This window comes from Equus przewalskii, chromosome 17 (genome assembly GCF_037783145.1).
Source record: "Equus przewalskii isolate Varuska chromosome 17, EquPr2, whole genome shotgun sequence".
Classification (NCBI taxonomy): domain Eukaryota; kingdom Metazoa; phylum Chordata; class Mammalia; order Perissodactyla; family Equidae; genus Equus; species Equus przewalskii.
Genome location: NC_091847.1, coordinates 31,026,331 through 31,051,583, shown reverse-complemented (window position 1 = coordinate 31,051,583; position 25,253 = coordinate 31,026,331). Strand labels below are relative to the sequence as shown.

The window sequence follows — 25,253 nt, the reverse complement described above, 5'->3', positions numbered from 1 at the left end:
GCCTTCCACTCTCTCCTTTCTTCCAGGATTAGTGACCAGGGCTTTTTGCCAATTTCTGTGCTAACTAGATATTGAGGATGGAGACTGATGAAGAGTAGCATCCCTAGTTGCCCCATCTAGCTCCAAATGTCCACCAGTGTCCATGACATCAAATGGAAAGAGAAAGCAGAACTCACCTCATGCTTTGGATGAAAACAGGCTAAAGGATCTAAAAGCAGCAGACAGCAGAGGCTGGTTTCCTACTAAGAACAGCCACAGAGGATTCACCCACTGCACTTCTTGTCAGCTGAACTGTTTTCTAGTCCAGGATCTACCACTAACTGCATCTTCCCCAAGTCCCAGCCTGTTAGTTTGAAGACGTCATAATACTGAAGTGAAGACAGAACAAGCAAGTGTTCTCAAGATGGGGCATGGGAGAAGATGAAGGGAGGTGCTGGGGACAGGTGGGGCCTGGGAGGCACAGCAGAACCATCTGTGAGGCTTTTGCAAACTACACATGGCCCCTCCCAAACCCCTCCGCTCTAATCCCCACCTACAGAATCAACACCATAGAGCGAGCCACTGTTGCTGTTACTAATGGAAAGAGGAAAAACTCTGAAAAACTTTTCCAGGTTTTGAGTGTAAGTTCTCTGAGGAATGAAACCAAGATGGACCCTTCTTAGTGATACCCAGAGTGGTATCTAACACAGGTACTCCTGTCTCTACCACAGCTCCAACCTCAGCTCCTTTCCTCCTCTCAGCCACACCCTGTACTTCTATTGTACTCAGCTCCTCCTGACTGCCCATATAGGCCATGCATTCCATTATCTGTCACCACCTCTGGGAGACACGGTTGACTGCCTACCTAACAGCCAGACAGGCCGTCTCACTTTCTTCCTTGCTAACCGAACTCTGATTTTATTCAGATATGGGGCTCCATGTGTTCAGGGCAGGTGAGCCCCTCCCCCAGCTCCAGAAGATTGCTTGGCCAAAACAATCAGAGCCACCCTCTTCTCCTTCGCCAGTGTCTGGTTTAGGGTGGGCATGTGACCATTTTGGCCAATGGCACCTGGCCAAATGCACAGGGAATTTCTGGGGAATTTTGTCCTTTGTTATCTAGAGAAACACTGAGAAGCAAGCCCTGTCCCTCCCTTTCTGCTTCAAACATTATCACACGAAGGTCTGATGGAGCTCGAGACACCCTGTGGCAGGGCAGGGAAAAATCAAAAGAATCTTCCAGAAGTCAACCTAGAGCTGTGACCACTTTGAACCACCTACCTCCAGACTTCTTAAGCAAAATTGTAATGTAAGCTAAATAAAGTTACTTACAACAGAAAGTGCCCTAACTCATATCCTACCACATGGCCTGGGAAGTCCCTTCAACTCTAGTTTTCTCCCAGAGCAGCCCTCCTCACCTCCAATTTAGAGGTCAACTATGGCTTCCTTGGGAAGTCGTCACGACATCCCTAGACAGTTAAGCAGTCCCAGGCACTGTTATCTGCACATCTTCCAAACAGACTGTAAGTTTCGCAAAAGCAAGCATTTTCACCTGGCAGAGGTCCTGCCATACGCTGGGCATTTATTAAGTCTGAGTGAATGAAAGAATGAACATGCAGGATGCCTTCCATGCATTGGATAAAGACTTGATGACTGACAGAGCATGGCACCCAGGCTGTGTACACTCTGCTATAGACTTACTTTAGGAGGCTGTGAGTAAAGGCAGAGATAGTGCAAGGGACATGTCCTATTTTTATCTACCCAGAATGCAGACTTCTCATTCAGAACTGCCCCTCCCCAATCCCCAGCAGCTGGGGTAGGACTGTGTATCACAGTGGTTGAACTGATCCCCCCAGGCATGGTGGCACCTGGGTAAAGTACCCACTCCTATCACAGAAACTCACTCCCTATCCACTGAGATGGCTTGGCCCCACTTTGGTCTAGTATATTGATAAGATTTGCTATAAGGATGGAGGAGATGAAAAAAGAGAAAGACTCTCCCCACCCCATCCCCTCTCTCTGAAAGAGCCGATAAGCCTGAAGGTGCCGGTGCTATTTATCACTCCATACTAAGAAGCAGTCAACACAGAGGAAAAAGGAGCAAAGATGTATGAAAGACAGACAGAGCCCTGCAACATTATACAAGCCCCCAGATCCAGCTATGCCTGAAGCTAAACCCTCAGCCTTTTCATTTATGTGACCCAATCAATTTCTACATTGCATAAGGCAATTTTCAAGCGACCAAAATCCAACCCAAAGAAAAGAATTCTGACAAACACAGTCAGTACTGATGAGAGCAGGCTGATAACACCCTTTCTGTCTATAGGGCCTGTGCCCCAGCACCTCTCAATCTTGGCTTCTAGAATGGTGCCAGGAACTAAGACAACCTGGAGGAGCCCTAGCCATGAACAAGTCAAGAGTGCTAAAGAATGCCCACCCACTGCAGAAAACACACCACCACCACCGCAGTTCCCTCCTAAAGGAGGGTAATCGGAGCCTCCTGGATCTCCCTTCTGTCCAGAAATGTAGGGGGACCTCTCGCAGGCATAAAGTGTTACAGTAACACAGAGGGGGGGAAATGCTGAAAACTTTCATCCAGCATTGTGCTATGTACTTTACAAACCTCTTATAACTTAAGGCTGTTCTAATGATTATAATACCCGTTTGACCTTTGAGGAAACTGAGGATCAGCGAAGTTAAGTAACTTGCTCAAGGTCACACAGCTAGTGACTAGAATTTAGACACCATTCTAGACTTCCTCCACTTTCTCATGCTGATCGCCAGACCCTGGGAGATGGACAGCACCCCTCCACGTTCACCCCCATGACGCCCCAGGGCACACAGCCCTGCAGCCTTACAACCTAAGGACCCTGGAGTCAGGCAGCCTCGCACACTCAGCGTTTCGGCAGCCCCAGGTAACTAACCCATGGGTAGGTCGTTTATTCCTCACCAACACCAAAAGTAAAGAGCCGGGCAGAGGGAGCAGCGGCTCCGGCGCGGGCCCGATGGGAAACGCTGCAGAGGGCGAGGCGGGGGCCCGCTCTCGGCTCCTCCATCGGCCTTGAACCCCCCACCTCAGCTCCGTGCTCGCCCCGGCAGTCCGGCCCCCAGCCTCCCCTCTCCCACCAGCGCCGCCGCACCGGTGCCTCCGCGGCGCTCCGGGCACTCACAGACCGCGCGGCCCCCGCCTGCCCGCCCCCGCCTCCTGCCCCCATGGCCGCAGTCGTTCGCCCCCGGGCGGCCACCGGCCCCCAGCCCCTCCGCCGCGCCGCGACCCCGCGCCCCCCGCCGCCCCCGGCCGCCCGCTCGCTCACCTGCGCCGCCCGCACCGCCGGGCCTCGCGGTGCTCCTGCCGGCCGGCGCTGGCTGCGGCCGCGCGGGGCGGGGCGGGCGCGGCTCCTCCCCGGCCCGAGCCACCTGGGCGCCCGGGGGTGCCGGGCCGGGGACAGGGCGCCCCTCCCGCCCGCGGGCGGCCCCGGGCCGGGCTCCTCTGCGACACCTCAGGGTCCTCCGCGGGGTTGAAGGGAGCCCGCGCGGCCGCTGCAAGAGGTGACACCTGGGACGGGTCGTGCTGGGGAGGCGGCAGGGAGCCAAGCCCGGCCTGTCTGCACCCAGCCTGGTCCGCTCAGGAAATGCAACTCGGAGCGAGGGGCGGCGTTCGGCCGAGCGCGAAGACCCGGGGCAGCCAAGCCCTTTCTCTGCGGGATGTAGAAACTGAGGACCGAGCCCTGGGATGGAAGTGATCCGGCCAAAAGCAAGTTATTCAGGACTGGAGGAACTCAGACAGGCCTTTTCCGACCATTCCACCTCACCTCACCCCACCCCTCTAATAATTCTCGCCCTTTTTTAATAATGGCTTTAAGTTGTAAATAAGATCACTCCAGAGTGAGTCCTCCCCACCTCTAGACGGTAAGCCCCAGGCCCGGCGGAAACCTCACCTGTCCACTGTTGGATCGCCAGAGCCTTGAACAAACCCAGGACAGAGCGGGGGCTCGGTAAATACCCGATGAACAAATGAGGTGTGGGCCAGTCTTTCGAGTCCAGCCTCCTGCTGATCCTCCCAGGCCAGAGTTGTTCCAGCATCACTCCCACTTCATCAGGGAGAGCTCAGAGTCAAGCTGCCTGGCTTCCAGGCCACCTGTCATCTCTGTACTGCTTACCTGCCCTCCTGGTGCCAGCCAGTCGGCTGGCCTGTGGAAGGTCTAACTCCCAGGGCACCTTTGTAAGCTATCAAGCAAACCTTTAACTTCTCAAAATGTCACAGGCAGAGGAACTAAGAAATATATCACTGTCCAACCAGCCTTGCGCTGTGGAAACACAGCCCAGAGTACGGGTGACGGACCCAAGATCCCACAGCTGGTAGCAGAGCTGAATCTGGGGCCCTGGAGGTGCTAGTAGGAGCTCTGGCCGGGAAGTCTTGACTGGGGTCAGAACTTCTGCTAAAATGGGACTTGGGTTTGGTCTGAGATCTCTACTCCATGATCTTTCCAGGTCTCTCAGAGGTCACGTGTGACATGAGCCACTTGGATTTACTGAGGCCCTGACGGTTTCAAAAATAGATGTATCAAAATAGGATGGAAAGAATGTGGTATATTTTTTTAAGTGTTCCACTGAACAAATGAATGGCCTTAACACACACACACACACACACACAAGAAGCGTAATGCTGCTACTCACACGTTAATTTTAAGACTTATTAAAGAAACCCATTCCAAGTGCACTACAGGAAATGCTGTACAACTTTAAAGTTATATGGAGAACATTCCTTCTTATAACTATTTCAACACACTTCTATGACTGCATATTAAACTTCAAAGGCCATAATTGGAGGCTGTCTGTTAAGGTGAGGTCAAGGCCGAGTGGCCTGCTCCACCCTCCCCCCAACAATAGGCTCAACACTCTCTAGGCTTGGACCCCCACCGCCCATCATCAGTGCCTCCTGCACAGATGAGTGTTTACGATGTGGTGTTGCCTGGCTGTCTGCTTCACACTGGGCAAGGCCAACCTGGAAAAAAGTTGCAGAGGATGCCCCACCCAGGTGGGCCCTACTCCAGTGCACTCCCTCTATGGCGTATGGGGAGGCTGGTGCCCCAGGGAGGGTCTGTGGAGGGGCCTGCCATTGGAACTGCCACTTGCACCAGCAGGTGGGGCTGAGCTTGGGAGCCCCTCCGGGTCTAACCCACAGAAGTGAGCCCAGCCCTTCTCGTGTGTTGGTTTCAGTCAGTGGAGCATGTGATCTTCTGTGATTTAGGATCCTCCCACTCTGTGTAATCTTGGCTGGGCCAACCTGCTTAGTGATGCCACCCAGACTGGCCTGGGAATCATCAGGAAGACACAAGTTCCGCCCTGGTGTTCAAGTTCTCTCTGTCTGTGTCTGTCTATCTGTCTCTCTCTCCCCTGGGCTTACCGAATAGCCCTGGGCATGTTCCTCAGTTGTGCATTTCTCCCACTTGGGAAACGTGCAGGCATGAAATCAGAAAGGGCTCTGCTTGAAGTTCTCTCTTTGAAAGGGGTATCTGAAATATGCTCTGATACCATTGTGAGGCAAAGGGAAATAATGTACGTGAAGTGCTTGAACGCAGCCCCAGCACAAGGCATCTGCTCAATGACCGGTGCTCTTACCATCATTATTGTGGCTCAGACTGGCAGCACGAAGAGAGCCAGCTGATATCCGATAGACATTAAAGTCCTGAAACTAGGGACAAAACCATTGAGAGACTTCTTAAGAATCTAGAATGAATTAATTAATCCTTGTAAATAACTGTGTGTGTGTCACTATTTTCTGCTGGTCCCTGAAAAAATTACATATATATATATATATATGTAATTTTTCTTTAAGATTGGCATCTGAGCTAACATCCATTGCCAATCTTTTTTTTTTTCTTCTCCCCAAAGACCTCCAGTACATAGCTGTGTATTCTGGTTGCAGGCCCTTCTGGTTGTGTTATGTGGGACGCCACCTCAGCATGGCCCAACAAGCAGTGCCATGTCCTCTCACAGGATCCAAACTGGAGAAACTCCAGGCCACTGAAGCAGAGCGTGTGAGCCCAACCACTCGCCATGGGGCTGGCCCCAGAAAATTATGTTTGAATGAGGAAATCTTCAGTTTCTTCTCTATCTCTAGTTCTCTGACAGCAAAATGAAAGAGAAATTATCCAAAGAGGAAATAATCCAAAAAATTTCTGAGCTTTGGGATATATTTACCTTCCTAATTTTTCCTACCTTTACTTAGGACTCAGTGTGTGCATTATTAGTACTGTTTATCATTTTCTTAGCACATTTTTCAAGGAGACAATGCATATAAACTATCTAGGGTAGTTCCAGGCACATAATAGCTACTCAATTAATTATAACAGTTATGGGAGGAGTGTAGGGAAGTGCCAGAAATATTAGGGTCAGAAAGAGCTATGAATTCAAGTAGGCAAGTCTGATAACCACTTGATTAGGTTATCCCAAAGTTTAAGTGGACTGGCTTTGGAATCAGACGGTTTGGGTTCAAATCCAGTCACCACCTACAAGGTATGTTAATCTCTCTATGCCCCAGTTTTCTCATCTATAAAATGAAGATAATATAGTATATCGTAGGAAAGCCGGGAGACATAAATAGAATAACTAACCTTCTGTGAGCTGCTACTTTGTGCCAGGTACGAGTCTAAATGCTTAGATTCTCTCTGGAGAGCTGACTGTAAAGCAGGAACTCTTCATCAAGGTCCACAGACTCCAAAACCAGATTCAGTGTTCTCTGTCTATGTGCATTTTTCCTAAAGAGAGTGTCCACAGCTGTCCTTGGATTTGCAGAGGTTTGGGTCTCAAGAATAGTGAGGAATCACTGCCTGCCAGACTTAGCCAAGGGTTTTGGAGTTGAGAGGCTCATTAGACATCAAGCAGGCCACCGTTCCCAGACATCCTTGAGGAGGACGATGGCCTGGGATGCTGCCGCGAGATGCGGGTCTCTGCTCCTGAGAATTGTTCAGGGGAGCAGAGTGGCTTTTGAATAAGCTCTCCAGGTGCTACTCACCTAGAGGCTAGCCTGGGAAGCTGATCTCATCCAACTTTCTCATTTCTCAGGTGTGAAAACAGGCCCAGGGATTGGCTCAATTTGAAACAGCTCCCGCCCCTCATTTGCCAAGGAGCCTCCCTTCCCTCTAAGTCAAGCCCTTACCCCACCTGAACAAAGGAAGACAAAGGTTACTTCCTCCACAACCCAGCTTCCCAGAAGGAGCTCTCTAAAAACAAAATCAGGCCTCTTTTAAGAGGAAAATAAAATGGGGAGCCACCTCTGTGTTAGCCTTTTAAATCTTTTTTTTTTATTGAGGTCACATTGGTTTATAACATTATATTGATTTCAAGTGTACATCATTATATTGCAACTTCTGTACACACTACATCGTGTTCCCCACCGAAAGTCTAGTTGCCATCCATCACCGTACACATGGGCCCCTTTACCCCTTTCACCTTCCCCCCACCCCACCTTTCCCTCTGGTAACCACCAGTCTGTTCTCTGTATCTATGTGTTTGTTTTTATCTTCCACGTATAAGTGAAATCATATGGTATTTGTCCTTCTCTGCCTGACTTATTCACTTAGCATAATTCCCTCAAGGTCTATCCATGTTGTTGCAAATGGCAAGATTTCATTTTTTTTATGGCTGGGTAGTAGCCCATTGTGTGTGATACCACATCTCCTTATCCATTCATCTGTCGATGGGCACTCAGGTTGTTTCCATGTCTTGGCTATTGTGAATGATGCTGCGGTGAACATGTGGGTACATAGATCTTTTTAAATTAGCATTTCATATTCTTTAGATAAATACCTGGATGTGGAATAGCTGGATCGTATGGTAGTTCTGTGCTTTAAATCTTAAAGAAGCCTAGATCTTTCTTGCCAGAACTGCTGATACCTCACTCCAGCACCCCTCCCTTACCCAGCTTCCCCCCCCACACACATCCCATCACATCTAGCTTTACTATTTGAACAGCTGAGGCTATTCAGCTAAGACTTTCAAGTGACATCCTACAAAAATGTAGACCTTTTGTTCCATTTCCTAAAGCCACAGGCTAATTAGACATCGAACAGGGGACTCCAGTCTGGCACTATTTAGTCGTGTGAGGCCCACAGAGGGAAACACTTCTTTCCTGGCAGATCTTGGCAAGAAGTGAATTGGAAGCAAGAACAGGACAGGCAGCAGCTGCAGCAGCATCGGTTATCAAAGCTATGTTTTAGGGGTGCCCGAAAATGTCAGCTCAAGAATTCTCACGTAAAATCCAGGCTCTTCTCTTTTCGGCTGGTGAAATTCTCTCCATGCTTCCCAAGGGCAGCCAGGGAGGCATGTGTTTCTTTTGCGTTTTTAATGTTCACCAATCACAGAGTCCTGATGTAGCAAAAAGCTGAAATAACTTTCCCAAAGTGCGTTGGGCATACCTCTCACGTACTAAGCCAGCAAGCAAAATTTCCAAGGTGGCACACTGCAGCAGTTCCATTTTCCTGAGAAGAAGACAATAAAAAGATGCAGGTGGCCCCCTCCGGCCTGTGCTTGACTCTGAGGCTGGGCAGCGAATCAGCTTTCCCATATTTATCGCTCCGTGGTATCCTCTGTACTCCCAGGGACTGACTGTAGGTCAGTGTGAATTTGCTCGGCTGTCTAACACACATCAGCTGGGGATGTGCTGCCACTCTTACTTGGGTTTCAGAGCAAGCGCTGAAGCATGAACCACAAATGTATGAGTCTCCTTACAAAGTTGCTGGCTACAAAAATATCCAAATGCCTTTGTTGTGTTTCTAAACCCAGAAAAGAAGTTCTTGAGTATTCCAGATTTACTTCTTATTTTTGAAGGCAACACAAACATATTTATCATCCTTTTAATTGCTAGGTCAATGAGGAACTGAAATAGCAATGTGCAGAAAATTCTTTGCATAAAATCAGAGTTCTTTTACCATTAACACACCAAACAATATCTTCCTCAGGACCTTTGCATTTGCTCTTCCTTCTGCTTGAAACCGTCTCCAGATCTTTGCAAGTCTGGCTCCTTCATACACAGAGGCCTTCCGTGAACACCCGGTTGAAAGGAGATCCGAGTCACTTGCTATCACAGCTCCTTGTTTTGCTGTCTTCTTAGCACCTGAATGTACTGAATCATTTTAGAAAGTGTTGTTCACTGGATTATAATTTTTTCTAAGAAAATGAAGACATTGTATTCTCTTATTCACCACCTCTCCCAGCTCTGAATACAATGCTGAGTCTAAAGTAGGTGTCCACATATTTGCGGGAAATATGAATGAATGCTAACATTTTTGCAGAAAGCTTTGAGTCCATCACATGGGGATTTCAGCAGCTCCTGTATGAGCCAACTTAGGTCTGGGAATGAGCTCTGGTCTGCGATGAAGCAGGATTGCAGCTCAGTTTCTCCACGCTCTTCGGCAGCCATATTACCTGGGAAAGTTTAGCCTCCCGATTAAGAATGTGTACTCTGGAGCCAGCTCAGAGTTCTACGATGTTGGGCAACTCTCTTGACCTCTCCGTACCTCAGTCTCTTCATCTGTTTATGGGGAGAATAACAGTACCACCCTCATCCATTCCTTGTTCAGAGATTCCAGAAGGTACATGAAGGACTAGCTATGATGGTGAGCCAGGCATGGTACCAAGTGCTTTACTTTACAGAGAGGTTAGATAACTATTTTGAGGCGCTCGGTTCATACAGCGATGAGTAGGAACACCTGGAACTCTGGTCTATAAACGGCCAAAGTTCACTCTTGGTCACCAGGATCCTAGCACATAGAACACACGCAACAGATGACTGTGGCAAAATGTTTACACATGACTCATAGCAAGTATTGCTTGACCTAACAATGTCAGAGAGGCGTCCATTACCATCATAGTTACTGTGACTTTGATCTCTGCTCTCTAGGGGCTGGTGCAGCAGAATGAACCCTGACAGAGTGAGGTGCTCTGGGCTCGGGCTCTCCGTGTGTGATGTGAGGTAGAACCTCACTGGGTAGAACCAGATGATTCCCAGTGTCCCTTGGGGCCTTCTCTTCCACTCCAAGTACTGGTGACATACACTTTATTTCTTCCAAGAACTCTCCAATTTATTGGCTCAATATAGTAAAGCAAAAACCACTTTAAAAGGCACTGTTATTCATTGAAGACAACTCATAGGGGAAATAGGGAATGGCAAAAATTAAGATGGGCAAGCAGAGACATGCAATAGCAGGAATCGGAGTTTTAGAGCAAAAACTAACCGTGGGACCCGGGACAAGTTACTTCACCTCTTTGGATTTTGGTATTCTCCTAGGTTTAAGGTCTGAAAGGAGACAAGTATAAGGCAGAGGCCATGACCGTAGTGCTCTCCTGCTTAACGAGCGGCAAGCCCACATATGGAGGGCAAACTCAGCCTGCACCATACACTGAGGACCTGCCGCCAGTGTGCGGCGCCAGGAGGGGAACTTCAGACACAGGCTCTTTTTAGCAGAGGGAGAAGACAGCTTGTTTCCAGATGCTGGCAGAGGCTGAGTGTGCTTTTGCGTGCCGGCTTAGCTAAGGGACTCCTTGTGTGGCTCTAAACTCACTTTAGGGAACCTGTTAAGCTCCAACGAAGATGCTGCTGGGACGCGGGCCGTCAGCACTAGCTGTGATGACTGGGAAGGCGAATGAACCTGATTCATGATCCAGCGTCAGGACGGTGAATGCAAAGGATATGCATGAGCCCTCAGGATGAAGAGCCACCAGGCACAGAGAATGATCGCTTGCCCAAAACCCTACTCAATGCAGTTCTTGGGAGGGTAGACATGTTCTCTCCCCATGAAATAGCCTGAGCCATTTTCCCCAAAAGGAGAGAGGGTGGAGGAATGAGAAAAGGAAGAACCCTAAAGAGAGCTTACAATGAGATTTGATGTCGCTGGGCAGAATCAGAGAATGCCCGGCGTCTGCCCGTGCTCGTCTCTCCTCCTCTAAGTGTCAGTGCTGATAGGTGAAGGTATAGCTGGGATCCAAGGAGAAAATACCTTCTAGGGGGTTTTTGATAATTACACTCCCTTATACTTGAGTAGCACTTTTATAAAATGCTCACAGACCATTGCTCATCTGATCCTTCACAAACTGTGAAGAGTGGAGGGCAGTGGCCTAAAAACCTCCATAATTCAGGTATGGACAGGTCCTGGAGATGCTGTGCAGTCAAACAACTTGACCACGATCCCGCAGCTGCTCAATGGGAATTAGAGTGTTGGATCCAGGTCCCAATTCCATCAGTGTTTCCATTTTGGAATTACTCAATAGTGTCATTGTCTGATGGCCAGTGTTCCAGGGGTCATGTCCCAGAAGGGTGCTTTGCAGGGCAACAAGGACGCCTGGGCCGGGGCCGGGGGCTGTTGGCACTGGCTGAAGGAATTAGCACCCTGTGGCCTAGAAAAATCTGCCATCAGCCTGTCCTTTCCAAGCCTGCAGGAGCCCCTAAAGAGCATCCTCAGACAGGAGAGGCACAGGTAGGAGTCTGTGGTAAAGCAGGGGGCTCACCTCCTTGTGGTGTGTTCATATAGTTGGACTTGCATATGCTTGTGTGGTATGATTGGCATGTTTACTTTTTATAAAACCTAAAGTACTAAAATGAGATCCTATTAATCATTGTGACAGGGTGGGAGGTGAGGCAGGGGCCAGCTATTATCAGCAGGGCTCCCTGAGCAGCCCCCTCCAAGGCCTCACACAGACCTGGGGATAAGGGAAACCCACCTGGAGCCCCCTCAGACCTTCCGTTAGAGCCGGAGGAGATGGGGCAAGAGGACCCTGCTTTATTTTTAGCTTAAGGAGCCGAGAAATATAGGTTACATATTTAAAAATGCAACCAGAAATCATTAATGTCCTAAAGAGAAAAAAAGTCAAGATGGATAATGATAAGTTAAATTCTTACTACACACAGCTTGAAAACTGTGACAGAAGTGATTGCCGCACTTCTAAGTGTCTGTTATGATTGAAAAAGTTCCTGACAACTGCCCGCCACACGCAGCCTTCCTTTAGAAGCCCCCTAGTTCTGTATTATCAGGACCCCTGCTATGAGGCATCCTCTTTCACTATTACTTTCATGATTCTTTCCTAGATGCATTTGATTGCTTCAAGTAATTCAAATGACAATGCGGGTCTCAGATTCCCATGAAAGGAGAAAACACAGAGAAATTGCAAAGGTATAGAAGTTCATGTAAATTCTTTACAGAAGGATTTTTGAGGCTGGTTGCTGCCTATCACTACACACACACACGCAGCATCGTTCTGAGAGGCAGTGTTGCTGGCTGTTGAGAGTACTAACATTAGGATCAGACTGCCAGGGTTTCAATCCTGGCTCCTCCTCTTCCCAGCTGTGAGACTTTGGGCAAGTTACTTAACCTCTCTGTGCCTGTTTCCTCCCTGGTAAAGTGGAGATAATGATGCCTACCTCATAGGGTCATTAGGAGGATTAGACGGATTAATACATGTAAAGCACCTAAAACAGTGTCTGGCACACAGCCAGAACAGTCTCTTGCATCAATTGACTGCTTGTTGCAGCTTTCTGAGCGTTATAAGGTTCCAGTGTTAATACGTCATCCAGAGCAAGTTTGCCGATTTCTCTAAGTTCACGTATACTATGTTCTGAAGGAGTGAAATATCGCAGGTAAATCTTTTGAAAAGCTATACTCTGAGAATCACTTGTAGCCTGGTCATGGGGAAGAGTGCAGATTTGGAGGGTGCTACACAGGGAGGGGCTCCCGAACAGAAACTCCTTCTGCATTGGGGAAGCAAAGCAGATGGAGCCTTTGCCACCCACGGTGTGGCCAGCGGAAAGATCCACAGGGGTCACTTGGGAGTCTTATTGTTTCGAACCCAACTGACCATACAGGGATTGGTGTTTTCTTCGCAGACTGGATGAACCACCAATGCCAAGAGGGTTAAAATCCCATGGCTCAGGATGCCTTCTGTCAAGTGAGCCCACATTTTCAACTGATGTGTCACCTAAGAGATGCTTCCTGCTTCTGTTCAGTGTATTATGTACATAACACAGATCACAAGATGTAACCTGTCACAAATGCTAGAATTAAACCTGCCAATACCCACGTCACTGATGATTGCCTTTGCAGATAATGGCTTCAGTTCCACGTTCTCCCACAGATGCTCCAGCTCTGTACTTCAAGGCACAGCCCAAGCACCATCCAGAGCTCGACAGAACACGAAGCCTCGAGAAAGACTTGCAGGAACCCAGGGGACACTGGGTGTCAACGCAGTCCTACTGCATTGCAGAGCCGCTGTGGGACCTGGAGGGTCATTTCCCATTGATATTGAAATTTGCTTTGTAATCAGGTTCTTTCAGAGGACTGCTTTCCCATCTCAAATAAACAGGCTTCAGCCTAAATATTCATCCACCACGTTTGAAGTTTTACTACGTAAGTCACCTTTAATAATTGGGTATCTGGAAATTGCCTCTTCCAAGTTCTTTGGAGAACAACAACTTCAAGACAGACAGATAAGACATCATAAAAGTGCATCATTTGCAGTGCCCTCAATTCCACTTATAAAACATTTATTTGGCATCCCTCCTTCCCGTTTTAATTGACTAAAGCAGTTTACTGTCTGGCTCTCATCCAGCATTAACCAAACCAAGACCGAGAAGGAGGGTGTTTCACACACACAGTGCCATGAATGGCCACTGGATTCCAGGGACCCCAGGTAGGGAAGTCTCCTGCTGAGAGAGCAGATAATAATCCCATATGATGCCATTTGTTATTCTCCAAAGGCTTCACACTCCGGCATCCTCTCACAAGATCTCAGACCTGTACATTAATACTAATAATCAGTAGGTTAAACACGAATACAAATACCCCAACCCTTCTCAAAAGATGCCAATAATCTTTCATCATATATTCAACTCCAATACATTAGTTGAAGAATGCCAATGCTCTAAAATGTATGAGTAGAATAAGTAACTCTCTTGGGGCAAGAAGAAATTCAGCTAAAATACTGGAGCTTTAACTCAATCCTACTTTTAAAAAAGTTGACACAATTATACCAGTCACTATCTTTTCAGTGCCAAGGAACAAATGTCAGGTTTTCTTGGTTCTTCAATGAAAAAGAAATTAAAAACAGATATTCAAGCAAAGTAAAAGACAAAAAGGTCAAGGTTGACTTTACTCATGCTTCCAACTCAGACAGTTGCTCACTGAAATGAACTCCTTTGAGGCCAGACAATGGCTCCTCCTAACACTGGCACTGAGGTCTTAAGTGAGAGTGGCCTTTAGGATGACTCAAATAAGAAAAACAGACCAGCCAAAGTTTAATTCAATTTTATTTTCCACTTTTAGTATTTTTCAAATTATACAACATGCAGTCTGCCGGAGTATCCATACATCTTCATTTTAGAATCTAGAAGATAGCCAAAATTTCCCACGAGCCAGGGGAGGGTCACTTCCAGATCTTTTGTTACATGTACTATATTACAGCATCATTAATTGATATAAACTGGCATTCTCCCCCTCAAACCACCAAAACAAGTTTGTCCACAATTTGTTTAATGAAAGCTACTGTACAGATACATAAATCCCAGAGAATACACATCTGCAGTACACACTACATACTTTACAAACTAGACATGTATAATTCTAAGAATGCCCTATTCCCCTTATAGCTGCACACAAGGAAAAGTATTTAAAACGGAGACACGGTTTGTAAGTGTGTGAGCAAACTTCATGGAGCCGTGCTTCCTTCGGCAGTAACTGGCCCTTACTCAATATTTTTAAAAAGTCTACATTGTTAGTGTTCAATGAAGCCATTTTAGACTATGATGGTTTCTTTAGGTTGCTCAAGATATTGAGGGTGAGACAATGGAGTGAAATCCTCCCCTTCCTCGACCTCCTGCCAATGGAAAGCTTCCCCAACATGTCATATAGCCAGAGTCTAAAAATCTTCTGCCTTGCTAAAAAAAATACACTGCAAAGAGGGACTGTTAAGAGCTGTCATTTGCTTTCAGTTATTCCTCTAGGAAAGGACAGCTGATAATTCCCCCATGAGTCTTGGTGATGGTGTGGTCTGGCCTTGCGCAGGAGTATCGCTTCCTCACGTGAACGTAGGGCTCCAAAGTCCCTGGATGCTACATTCTAGACAAACATTTTTATTTCTTCATTTATCTCAGTATTTCTATGAATTCTAATTTTCTTAATCATATGATACTACTTCCTTTAAAAGCCTTAATCCACACTTACTGTTCTCTCACTACCTGCCATTCAACAAACCAAACTGTATAGCATTTGAAGAAAATGATGCATTTGTACAGAATTCTCTAGTAATTGACCAAAAACACATTTGGCATTACTCTATTTTAGTCTCCAACCGTAAATCTTGATATCCCAAAGAGCACTCCTCTAAGTTAACAACCCACCCTCCTGCAGGTAGAGATTATTTTTATCAATCATCTGGCTGTTCCCTTACAGCATCGAAGAGTAAACGTTCAAGAAGTAGCATGAAATATAAAATTATTCACAGAGGAGAAACACACACTCATGCACACACACACTAGCAAAAAGCAGCAGCATACAAGCAAAAATATAATCAGAGGCTCAGCCTCTCAGAAGTGTGGTTTTTACGTTGAGAGTACAAATGCAAAGGAGCAATGGTCTAAGAAAATGAAAATTGCATAAGTCTGACTTTTTAAAAAAGTGGCCTACAGAGTGTATGGTCTCAAATTTAGCTTTTATGCAAAGTCATATTTAGGGATCCAGCTGAATATACTGTATAATTCATTCCAATAATCTGCCTACCTTTTAGTCACAGGGTAGGAAAATTAGTTTAGAGGTCCTATAAAGATTGGAGCTAGGTGAACTGACTGGCTGATCAGCAACTAGCAGAATTATCTTTAAGAGACATCAAAGCCAACTTTCTCTGTGAATAAAAGCAGAGTGAATTTTCTGAGTCCCGTGTAGAGATCAAGAAATATGGAACTACAAGTGAATGTTTCCTTTTGAGACATGAAAGGGGCAAGCAATTCTTTAGAAGTAGAAAAGGAGTGCCAAGGGAAAAATTACCTTGGAAAGAATCTAAAATAATCTATTAACGAGAGCCCCTCAAAAAAGCATTACTGACCTTTGTTCTACTTCTGAACATCAACTTACACAGCTGCATGATAGACAGTAGCGGTGTGACAATTAGGAATTGGCAATCCACTCGACCAATGTTTTAGCTTCTAACATCAGAGGCAAACATATTAACAGCAAGGTAATAATCTATGCCCTATGATAGTACCTGATGAGGTTTGGAAGACCAGCCCTAGAAGGACCCTTCTATCAGACTGCAAATAGCGATCGGGCAGTTTTACTGGGTGAGGACTGGCAACAAGGTAAGAGAATCAAAAGAATTTTTTAAATGTAAATGAATGCAAAATTGTCATCTTTAGAAATAAATACTTCAGTAGAATTGGTCCTCTTTTCTCCTTACTCTCCTCCAAAAACAAAACACGGATAAACAAAGTGCAACATTCAACAAATAAATTAAGTCCAAGCAGCTTTGCTTTGTTAGGGAAATTTTATACAAGAAGAGTTTGCAAGTCAATTCACAGTCCCTAGTTCTTCATCTCTCTCACACTCACACACACACACACACACACACACACACACACACATGCTGTCTTGAACCATCTTGGACCCATACAATGATGAGAAAGCTCAGTGTCTCCCCCGGCATCCATTTCATTCCAGTGGTGACAGCAGCAGGGACAGTGCCCACTCATTCATCTTGGGCAGGCACAATGACAGGACAGGTGCTTTCAGGGAGACTGGTTTGGTTATCACTGACTTACCCTCAAATTTGTCAAAACAAGTAGCAGCACACAAGACCAACTCAATTGAATCCTTGTCAATTCCCCTGAAAACATCACTATTGGAAATCAATCATTTCAATATGCACAACTGAAAGTAAGAGTTGATTCTGCTTTAGATGCATGGATTTGAATACAGCAGTTAACTAAACGGAAAAAATCCATCCATACCAAATTCTTCTAATTTCTGCCTAGGAAGATGAAACTTACCTATTTGATGCCAAAGAGAGAACTCAAATAGCGATGATGGGTTAAAATACCAACCTACTCATGGCAACTTATTTATAGGCACAAAAATTTGTCAATCACTTCATCCCAGGGCTTCCTTTTTCGACGGTTGGAATGATCCTGGATTTTGTCAGCAATCCCCCCTAAGGCTTAAGACAGTTCCCTAGAGAAAGAGGCCATCCCCAATGCAAGCTCCAGTAGGATCAAGGAGGAGGAAGCGAGGCGGGGGCCAGCCCCTTTCTATTCATCCAACTCTGCAGCATTTTCAACACTTGAAGGAATGACGTTCAAACGGGGCTGGCTGAGACTAGTTGCTGCAGGTTCAATAGCAAGCAGCTCAGAGGCGAATTTTATGACTTTTTGCGTTTACACAGATATGTCTGAATGAACAAATTCTACATTGCTACTGTCAGATTGTTTTTCTGCCTGGAAGAAATTTGCTTTGCATTTTAACAGGTGCCATACTAAAAGGTGTATTTTACAGATCCAAAGATGTGAACAGGGTATTCAAAACGCTTCTTTGGGGTAATTTGTTTCGGAAAAGTGTTCAGAATGAAAATTTTGAACCCTATAGCAGCACTTTTTATGTTCCCTAAAAATAGAAAGTAATGTATTTATTTTACAGGAAACCAGACAGGTGTGGTGGAGCGTGATCCCCCACCTCCATGGCACTTGGTTGTTCCCCCCAGGGAATGGCACCTTAGGGTGTCTGCTGGGACAGTGCACTGCCAAGAAAGGAGGCTCCAGGGACCGCCCAGAGACCACCCAACGCCCCGAGGCCGAGGCCGCGGCATCGGTTCCCAGGAGTAAGTGGATCTTCTGTAATCGTCCACTTCAGCTTCCTCAGGAAGAGAAAAGTCCAAGCACACATCTGTACACAGAAATTCTACACAGCTCACACGTCTGAAAGCGGTGTACTGCAGATGCCTGGGGAGGCAAGTGTACAAGAAAATGGAAATCGTGTAGAAGGGAAAAAAATAAAGGAGTTGGTGATTAATGTAGTCCTTGACATGCTGCGTGGAGAGTCACATCTGTTGAAAGAGAACCAAAGAGAGAACACAGGGGTTAGAGAACACAGTGGAAATTCACTCCTCAGAAAAAAATGGTTTTAATTTGACATATGTAGACCAGAGTTGACCAATAGAAATAATATGTGAGCCACATATTTAATTTCAAATTTTCCAGTGGCCACATTGAAAAGTGAAAAGAAACAGGTAAAATTAATTTTAATAATGTATTTTATTTATATTCAACATATTATCATTTCAACATGTAACCAGTATTACATGTGGAGATATTTTATATTATGATATCATTATTGAGATATTTTACAGGCTTTTTTCCAGTGTTTGCAATCTGGTGTATATTTTACCCTTTCAGCACATCTCGATTTGGGCTTGGCCACATTTCAAGTGCTCAGCAGTCATATGTGGCTAGTGGCTCACATATCGGATGGCACTGCCTCCCACTTATTACTTTTATTGCTAAGTATTTAGCCCTGACAACAGTCTCTTCCAAAAGTCAGTGGTATCTATTGAAACTACTGAAATTCAGAGAAACAATGCATTTCCTCATTCCTAAGGGGAACTCAAACACCATTTCTCATTTGTCAGCACTTGGGATGTCCAGGCAGGTCAGACACGGCCAGGCCCTAACACAGGCTCTCTCAAGAAAGAGGTCCCCAGTCCTGGCAGGGATGTTTCACCACCACGGGGTGATGAAACTAGTAGACTACCCTGTTGGTTTCACCCCATTTGCCACCAGATGCTCATCGGATCATGGTCAGGTCTCCAGGATGAAAGTCTGGACTAGTCCTGACTCAGAGGTCAGCCCTGAGTGGCCTTCGTCAGCCTTTGGACCAACTCCAATAAACTCAACTGTCAGGAAGGAACTGAAAGCTCAGCTTCCTCACCCAAGCTGGAAGCCCTGGGTCTGGCTGTGGTCTTGCCTATAGGTTTTGTGCAGAGCTCACGGTGCTCATGGGGTAGGGAGGGGGAGACAGGAGAGGCAGGTAGCACTCCATCCTTGAGAAACATGGGAATTGACTGGCACAGGAAATAGGACAGATACTAAGAAAAACTCAACTGCTCTTCTGATTTTAAAAAGAACTCCATAACCTGACACGCTGTGCTTTCTGTGCATCTAGAAGGCTTATATCCAAATTTAGTGCTCAGCTGCAGTAAAGATCTCAGATTTCTGCTACAAAGCTCTCTCTAACTCTCTTCTCTTCACTCTCCTGATTTATGTGTTATAATAATATTGTATAATATTGTTTATAATATTATATTTATATTATTGTGTATAATAATATTGTTATAATATTGTAAGCAACATCAAATATTTTGTATTTTGTATAAATAAGCAGGATGCAAATTATAAATAAAGAGAAAAATTCAGAGTGTGGAAATGGACTATGAAAGTCGGTAAGAGCAAAGTGGGTGGGGGAAAAAAAGAGGAAGATAGAAATTGAGTAGGAAAGAGAGAGAGCACATTCTTTTTTAGAATACACCTCCTCCCTGACACGGAAAATAAATCTTCAGGGAGCTCATTTGGTAACAACTGCCTCTTGCACCAACACTGTAATTGCTCACAATCACAAAGATGCTCAATTAAAAGTGGTTTAAACAACCTTATATGGTAATATTCATATCGTTTTTAGAAGTCATAGAAAGAGAGATTTGTCTTTGGGAAGAGCATCTCTAATGTTTAGGCTTTCTGGTGAGATTTTGTGCTTATTATCAGGACCAGAAATGAGAAACCTAAAAGCATGGTCATAGTTGTCATTTAAATCCATTTTGAGCTGCAAACCAATGGGCCCAGGAACGCTTTCTGAATAGCACCATTGAAATCCCCCTTACACTTTCCTTACAGGTTTGTTTTTCCAAGCACACTCTCTCAGAATCACTTATGGGTCACCCTGGTCAGACGAGATGATCTTCGTGTGTGCCTGGAGGCAGGGAGGTACCAAGCACATACCTTAAATTGTAGGATTATGGCTTAACGCGATGATTGCAGCCAAGCCATGTTGACAAAGCCAAACATTAGACGCACAGACTCACCGGGGTAGCCTCAATAACTCCAGCAGACCATGAAGTGACACGATTTCCACTACAAGGCCTTTCATTCAAATCTCCGTCTCCCCCCATCAGCAAGATTCAGCATGTCTGACTAATAGTTTGGAAGAAAGAGGGGGCCACAAAGGAGGCTCAATCTACCTAGTTTGGTCACCTCAAAGAGGGCAAGAGAGAGCTGAGATTGTGACAGCTGCCAAAAGGAAAAACACAGGAATCCCATCAATAAAGGCTCCTTTATTCTGAAGAGGCTGTTCTTCCTCATCCTGAGTTAAAGATCTTTATGGGCCTGTCTGCCGAAGAGTCTTCCAGCAGGCCCAAGAAAAATGGATTCAACTAGGATATCCTATCCAACCCCAACTATCTGGATGTTCATCTCCTCTGATAAATTCGGGAGAGAAAAGGGATATAACTTTCGAAGGTAAATGGGTTAGTCCCAAAAGAAACCATTTCTGACTGTTCTGATCACATAGATTGGCCCCCAGGAGAGGTTGGCGAGTCCTGAGAACATTTAAAACCCAGTTCTGTTGACCCTCTTAGATAGTTCAGAGTAGTCACTCACTCCTCTAAAAGCATGGTACCAGACCATGAGACCTGCTACTGGACCATCCCTGGGCCTCTGCCACGCTGGAGATGGTAATTCAAAGTGGCAAAGTGTGACCAGATTTAAAAGGAAATAAAATCGCCTTTCTTTTAGAAGGGGTGGGAAAGGCTAAAGAAGGAAGCTAATTATATAACAGTTTTGCAAGAAGTATTTAGAGATTTTTCCCCCCCAACTTTGGCTTTTGCAATTGCTTGCAGTGGATTTACGCTTAATCCAAACAGTACATACTCTTATCTTTTCTTTTGCCTTTCTACAATTCAACCCCCATGCTATAAGAACCACCAGTTATACTCCACGTGTCACTGCTGAGAAGAGGTGGATCTGTGTCACAAGAACATTAGTGCAGTCTGCTGTGGAGGGACAATCTCAGTTGTTCCGAACTTGTAACTGTGAGAGACACGACGTTGAGAAGGACTAAAGTGTAGCAGCCCACTGCACTGCAGACGAAATAAAGAGTTCTTTCTTCCAGGTCCTCCAGGATTCCTCCCTCTGGATTCACAGTGCTACTTTCAAAGTCCTAGGTCACAACAGTGCCCACCTGCAGATATTTCTGTTCTCGCTCCCTGAAGTCCTGCTTTGTCTAGACTGGTCTAGATGATGACAACATGGGCTAACACTGCGTGCTTGTCTTGTGCTAGACATTCATCTAAGCTCTCTGTAGATATTAATACATTTAATCCTCACAGCCACCCTGTAAGAGGTACCGTCACTGGCCACCTTTTACAGAGGAAGACACTGAGGCACAGAGAGATGAGGTAGCTTACCCAGCACATGGACAAGCTGGGATTCAAACCCAGGCAGTCCAGCTCCAGATCTTGAGCCCAAAATCACCCAGCTACCCTGCCTGTAACAAAGAGTTCCCCTGCATGCACATTCTTGTGACTCAGTCATCTAATTGCTAGGATTTTCCAACAGCAGTAGCAAGTAGAACGGCCTAGTGGTTTGGCGGCAGACCACATGCATGGCTTAAGGATCCCACATGACTTGCTGTAAATGAGGCTTCTTGGCTTCACTACTTTGCAGGGCTAAACCCTAAAGCAATTCTTCCATGTGAGGAGTGAACTCATTTCTGCTGTGGGCATAAGTCAACTTGTGAATCTCACGCATGTAAAATATTTTTTATTTGTGATAAGGTATCAAAACCAGGAGAAAACTCAAGGCAAATCCCAACAATGGTGAAGACAGGTTTGATCCAGTTATTTAGACAGAGAGAAGAGTAACAAGAAGGAAAGACAGAGCGAGTCAGAAAAGCAAATAGAGCATAAATGAGTAAGAGCCAGCTTGGGAAGCTCAGCCTGAACCTAAGGACCTTCACAGTTCAAAGAAAGAAGAGCCAGTGGACCTAAAGTTTAGGGGTTTAGCTGATGGTAATGAACACCGGGAAATGGCCAGGGACAGAGTCAAGGAAATCTGAGGTTGAAGTGCTAGGCTAGCACATATTGGATTTCCTGTCTTTAATGTCTACTTGGATTTTCCCTGTTTGGGTGTAGCCTACTGTGACAAGACATCTTGGAGTAGAAAGTCATTTGTGCATTCCAAATGGTAAGGCCAAGTGTAACAGGTTGAAGATCCTGAATGTGATGGGCACACAGACAACTCAGGGTCCAGTCGTGTCACGACACATGGAAGTACAGGCATGCCAAACCCTACAGGAAGCAATGCATACCAGAGTCAGGTCGCACCTAGCTCTTTATTTTCAGCAAAAGACCATCTTTCATTAAATTATGTTAAGCTTGGTCATGCGGATTTTTGATTTGTGGTTTCACTTTAATCTAACTTCTAAATTTGTTTGATTTGACGGTTGTGTAAGATCTGTAAATATAGGGAGTGTATACTGTTTTAAACTTGCAAATACTTAAATATTATAATAAAATAAATAAACTTTGGAAATCTGTAAGAATTTTGTTTCTTTAAAAGTACTCTATTTACTATTCAAATTTGAGAAATAATGGTCTAAATCTAGGAAAACCAAAAGACCATACTGCCTCAAAGCCTTTCAGAATACAGCTGTTTCAGCAATGCCCCACTGGCGCCACCTGGTGGACACATTTGAACAAGCGCCCAAAGGCTTGCCAAAGCATTGCCAGGAAAGGAAGTCCAACTCCAGTACCCTCAGAACCAGGGAGCTGGACAAGCATTTAACCGGCGTCTACATTAAATGTGGGGCCTCCAATAAGCACAAAGCACTGCCCGAGAGACCTATTTCACATCCTTTCTCTTCTCCAGGCTTCAACCCAGTGCCCCACCCCCAACCCCAGCTGATAACCTGCCTTCTTACTTGCAGAAGAAAATAAGCACTAAGAAGAGACCCGTTTCACCTCCCTGCACACCCCATCTACCACCTACCAGTATCTGTACTTCCTACTCTGCCTTCCTGTCACCTCGGGTTCAGTGTCGCCTCTGCTTTTGCTCACGATCGCAGCCCCCCTCTTGTAGCCAATACTCTATACCTGTAATTCTCGGTCTCCTACACTATCAATTTCCCCTCTCAGCTGGATCATTACCATCAGCATACAAACAAGCTGTAATAGTTCCCATCTTAAAAGAGAAATGCAAACCGCATTGACCCCACATCCCTCTGTTCCTCTGCCCCTTCAAAGGCAACCCGAAGCTGCTGGCTGTTGCTGTCTCTACTTCCCCAGCCCCACTCTCGCTAGTCTTGCTAATTGGGCTGCTTCCCCCCTCACCTGAAGGTGCTCCAGCTGAGGTCACCGCCCTCTGGCCTTCGCCAACCATCCAGTCTCTGTCGTCATCTTCCTGGAGCTCTGAGCAGCCTTTGACACAGCTGACACCTACTAGGAACCAGGTCTCCCCTCTGGTTCCCCAAACCTCACGATCTCCTTCTCAGTGCCCTTTGCCAGTACCACCCCCTTTTTCTGACCTTTCCATTTGCCAGTCCCCAGGGCCTGGTCTAACTCTCCCCATTGCTTTCTGCCCTGTTCACCCTTTCTCCAGGTTGCTCTTCCCAACCGACGACCTTAAACACAATCTACAGGTCATAACTCTACCGTCTCAGCCCTGACCTTTCTCCTGAGCTGCAGACTCATCGATCCAACAGCCTACTCAACTGACACATTGGATGGTGGGCTAGGTTGAATATCTAGGAGGCATCTCATAATCAGCATGACAAAAACCAAACTCTCAGTTTTTCCATAAAAACTGCTCATCACCCAATCTTCCCAGTCATAGCTAAAAGGCACCAATATTTACCTGGTTGCTGAGGTTCAAGCCTAGGAACTCCCTTTGACTCCCATCCATCCCTCCTCCTCTGCCCTCCATGCTCAGCTCTCACATACGGGCTGGCTGACCACCTGTTGCCACCTCTGCTGCCACCACCTTGGCTCAGTGCTATTCCCTCCCAAGTGGACACTTGCACTAGCCCCCTAGGGGGGCCCCCTGCTCTTACTCTCACCTCACCCGCATCCTTCTCCAGCATCCAGCCCAGGGTGGCCTTTTTTAATCATGAACCAGGTCCCACCACTGCCGGGCCCAAAGCGCTGCAGTGGCCTCACACACTTAGACCACACACGCTCACCCCCGCCTCAAAGGCCTCATTTCTCTGGACCCCACCTCCTCCCTAACCACCTGAATCATGATGGTCTCCCCCTGTTCTCTGTGCTACAGCTCGATCGGCCTTCTCCTAGCTTCTCATCTTGCCACAGTCATTTCCACCTTCCAGCGAGTGCCCGTGCCACTCTGCCCCAGGGCACTGTGTGGCTGGCATTTTTCATCATTCAGCTCTCAGCTTCTTCTAAAGAAGAATCTCCCATCTCTATTCTATTAACTTGGTTTTTCTTTGTTTTTTTTTAACAAAGTACTTTTTGTCTTTTCTTTTTGTTTAAAGATTGGCTCCTGAGCTAATAACTGTTGTCAATCTTTTTTTTTTTTCTTCCTGCTTCTCTCCCCAATCCCCCCCGTACATAGTTGTATATTTTAGTTCTGAGTCCTTCTGGTTGTGGCATGTGGGACACTGCCTCAGCATGGCCTGACGAGTGGTGCCATGTCCATGCCTAGGATCCAAACTGGCGAAACTCTGAGCTGCCAAAGTGGAGTGTGCGAACTTAACCACTCAGCCATGGAGCCAGCCCGCTACTAACTTGTTTTTATTTTCGTCAGAACACTTATAACTCTTTGAAGTTGCCTTGTTTATTTGCTGTCTGTCTCCCTGCAGCAGGCATATCACGGCACAAGAACAAAGTCTTCTTTGCCTCATTCACTGTTGAACCAAGTACAGAACAGGCTCTCAGTGCCTGATCCCAGATGAGGAAAGGGAGGCTGAAAGAAATCAAGCAGCTTGCCCAACATCACAGAGGAGTAAAGCCAAGGCCAGGGCTGGAACTCATGTCTGGTCGATGCCATATCCCATGTCCTTAGCTTGCTGCACTATACTGCCCCACGTCCAGCTTTGCAGTTTAAAAAAGATGGCTGCCCTCCCCCTGGAGCAGCCGCCCTTTATGTGAACTGGATGAGATAGAAGCCAGCAGTATCCTGGGCTCTTTTCATTTCTACATGATGGCATCTTTAGTTGCTCTGAGACTCTGAGCACAAAGCAAAA

The 25,253-nt window shown here is 46.1% G+C and overlaps 2 protein-coding genes across 34 annotated transcripts in view; both read right to left on the bottom strand.

Annotated features, from left to right (window-relative positions):
• The window catches only part of LYPD6B (LY6/PLAUR domain containing 6B), a 170,573-nt gene extending 166,443 nt beyond the window's left edge, over window positions 1–4,130 (bottom strand). For 8 of the 32 annotated variants that reach the window (XM_070581329.1, XM_070581337.1, XM_070581336.1 and 5 more), the window contains exon 1: window positions 3,291–3,397. The gene's annotated coding sequence lies outside the window, so the exon portion shown is untranslated. Of the gene's footprint in view, window positions 1–3,290; window positions 3,426–3,914 lie in introns of those variants that run through there. The other 24 variants (XM_070581325.1, XM_070581324.1, XM_070581319.1 and 21 more) reach the window with 11 other exon arrangements.
• Window positions 4,131–14,257: 10,127 nt separating this feature from the next.
• Window positions 14,258–25,253, bottom strand: part of KIF5C (kinesin family member 5C) — a 146,758-nt gene continuing 135,762 nt past the window's right edge. For both annotated transcript variants that reach the window (XM_070579701.1, XM_070579702.1), the window contains exon 26: window positions 14,258–18,054. The gene's annotated coding sequence lies outside the window, so the exon portion shown is untranslated. The remainder of the gene's footprint in view (window positions 18,055–25,253) is intronic.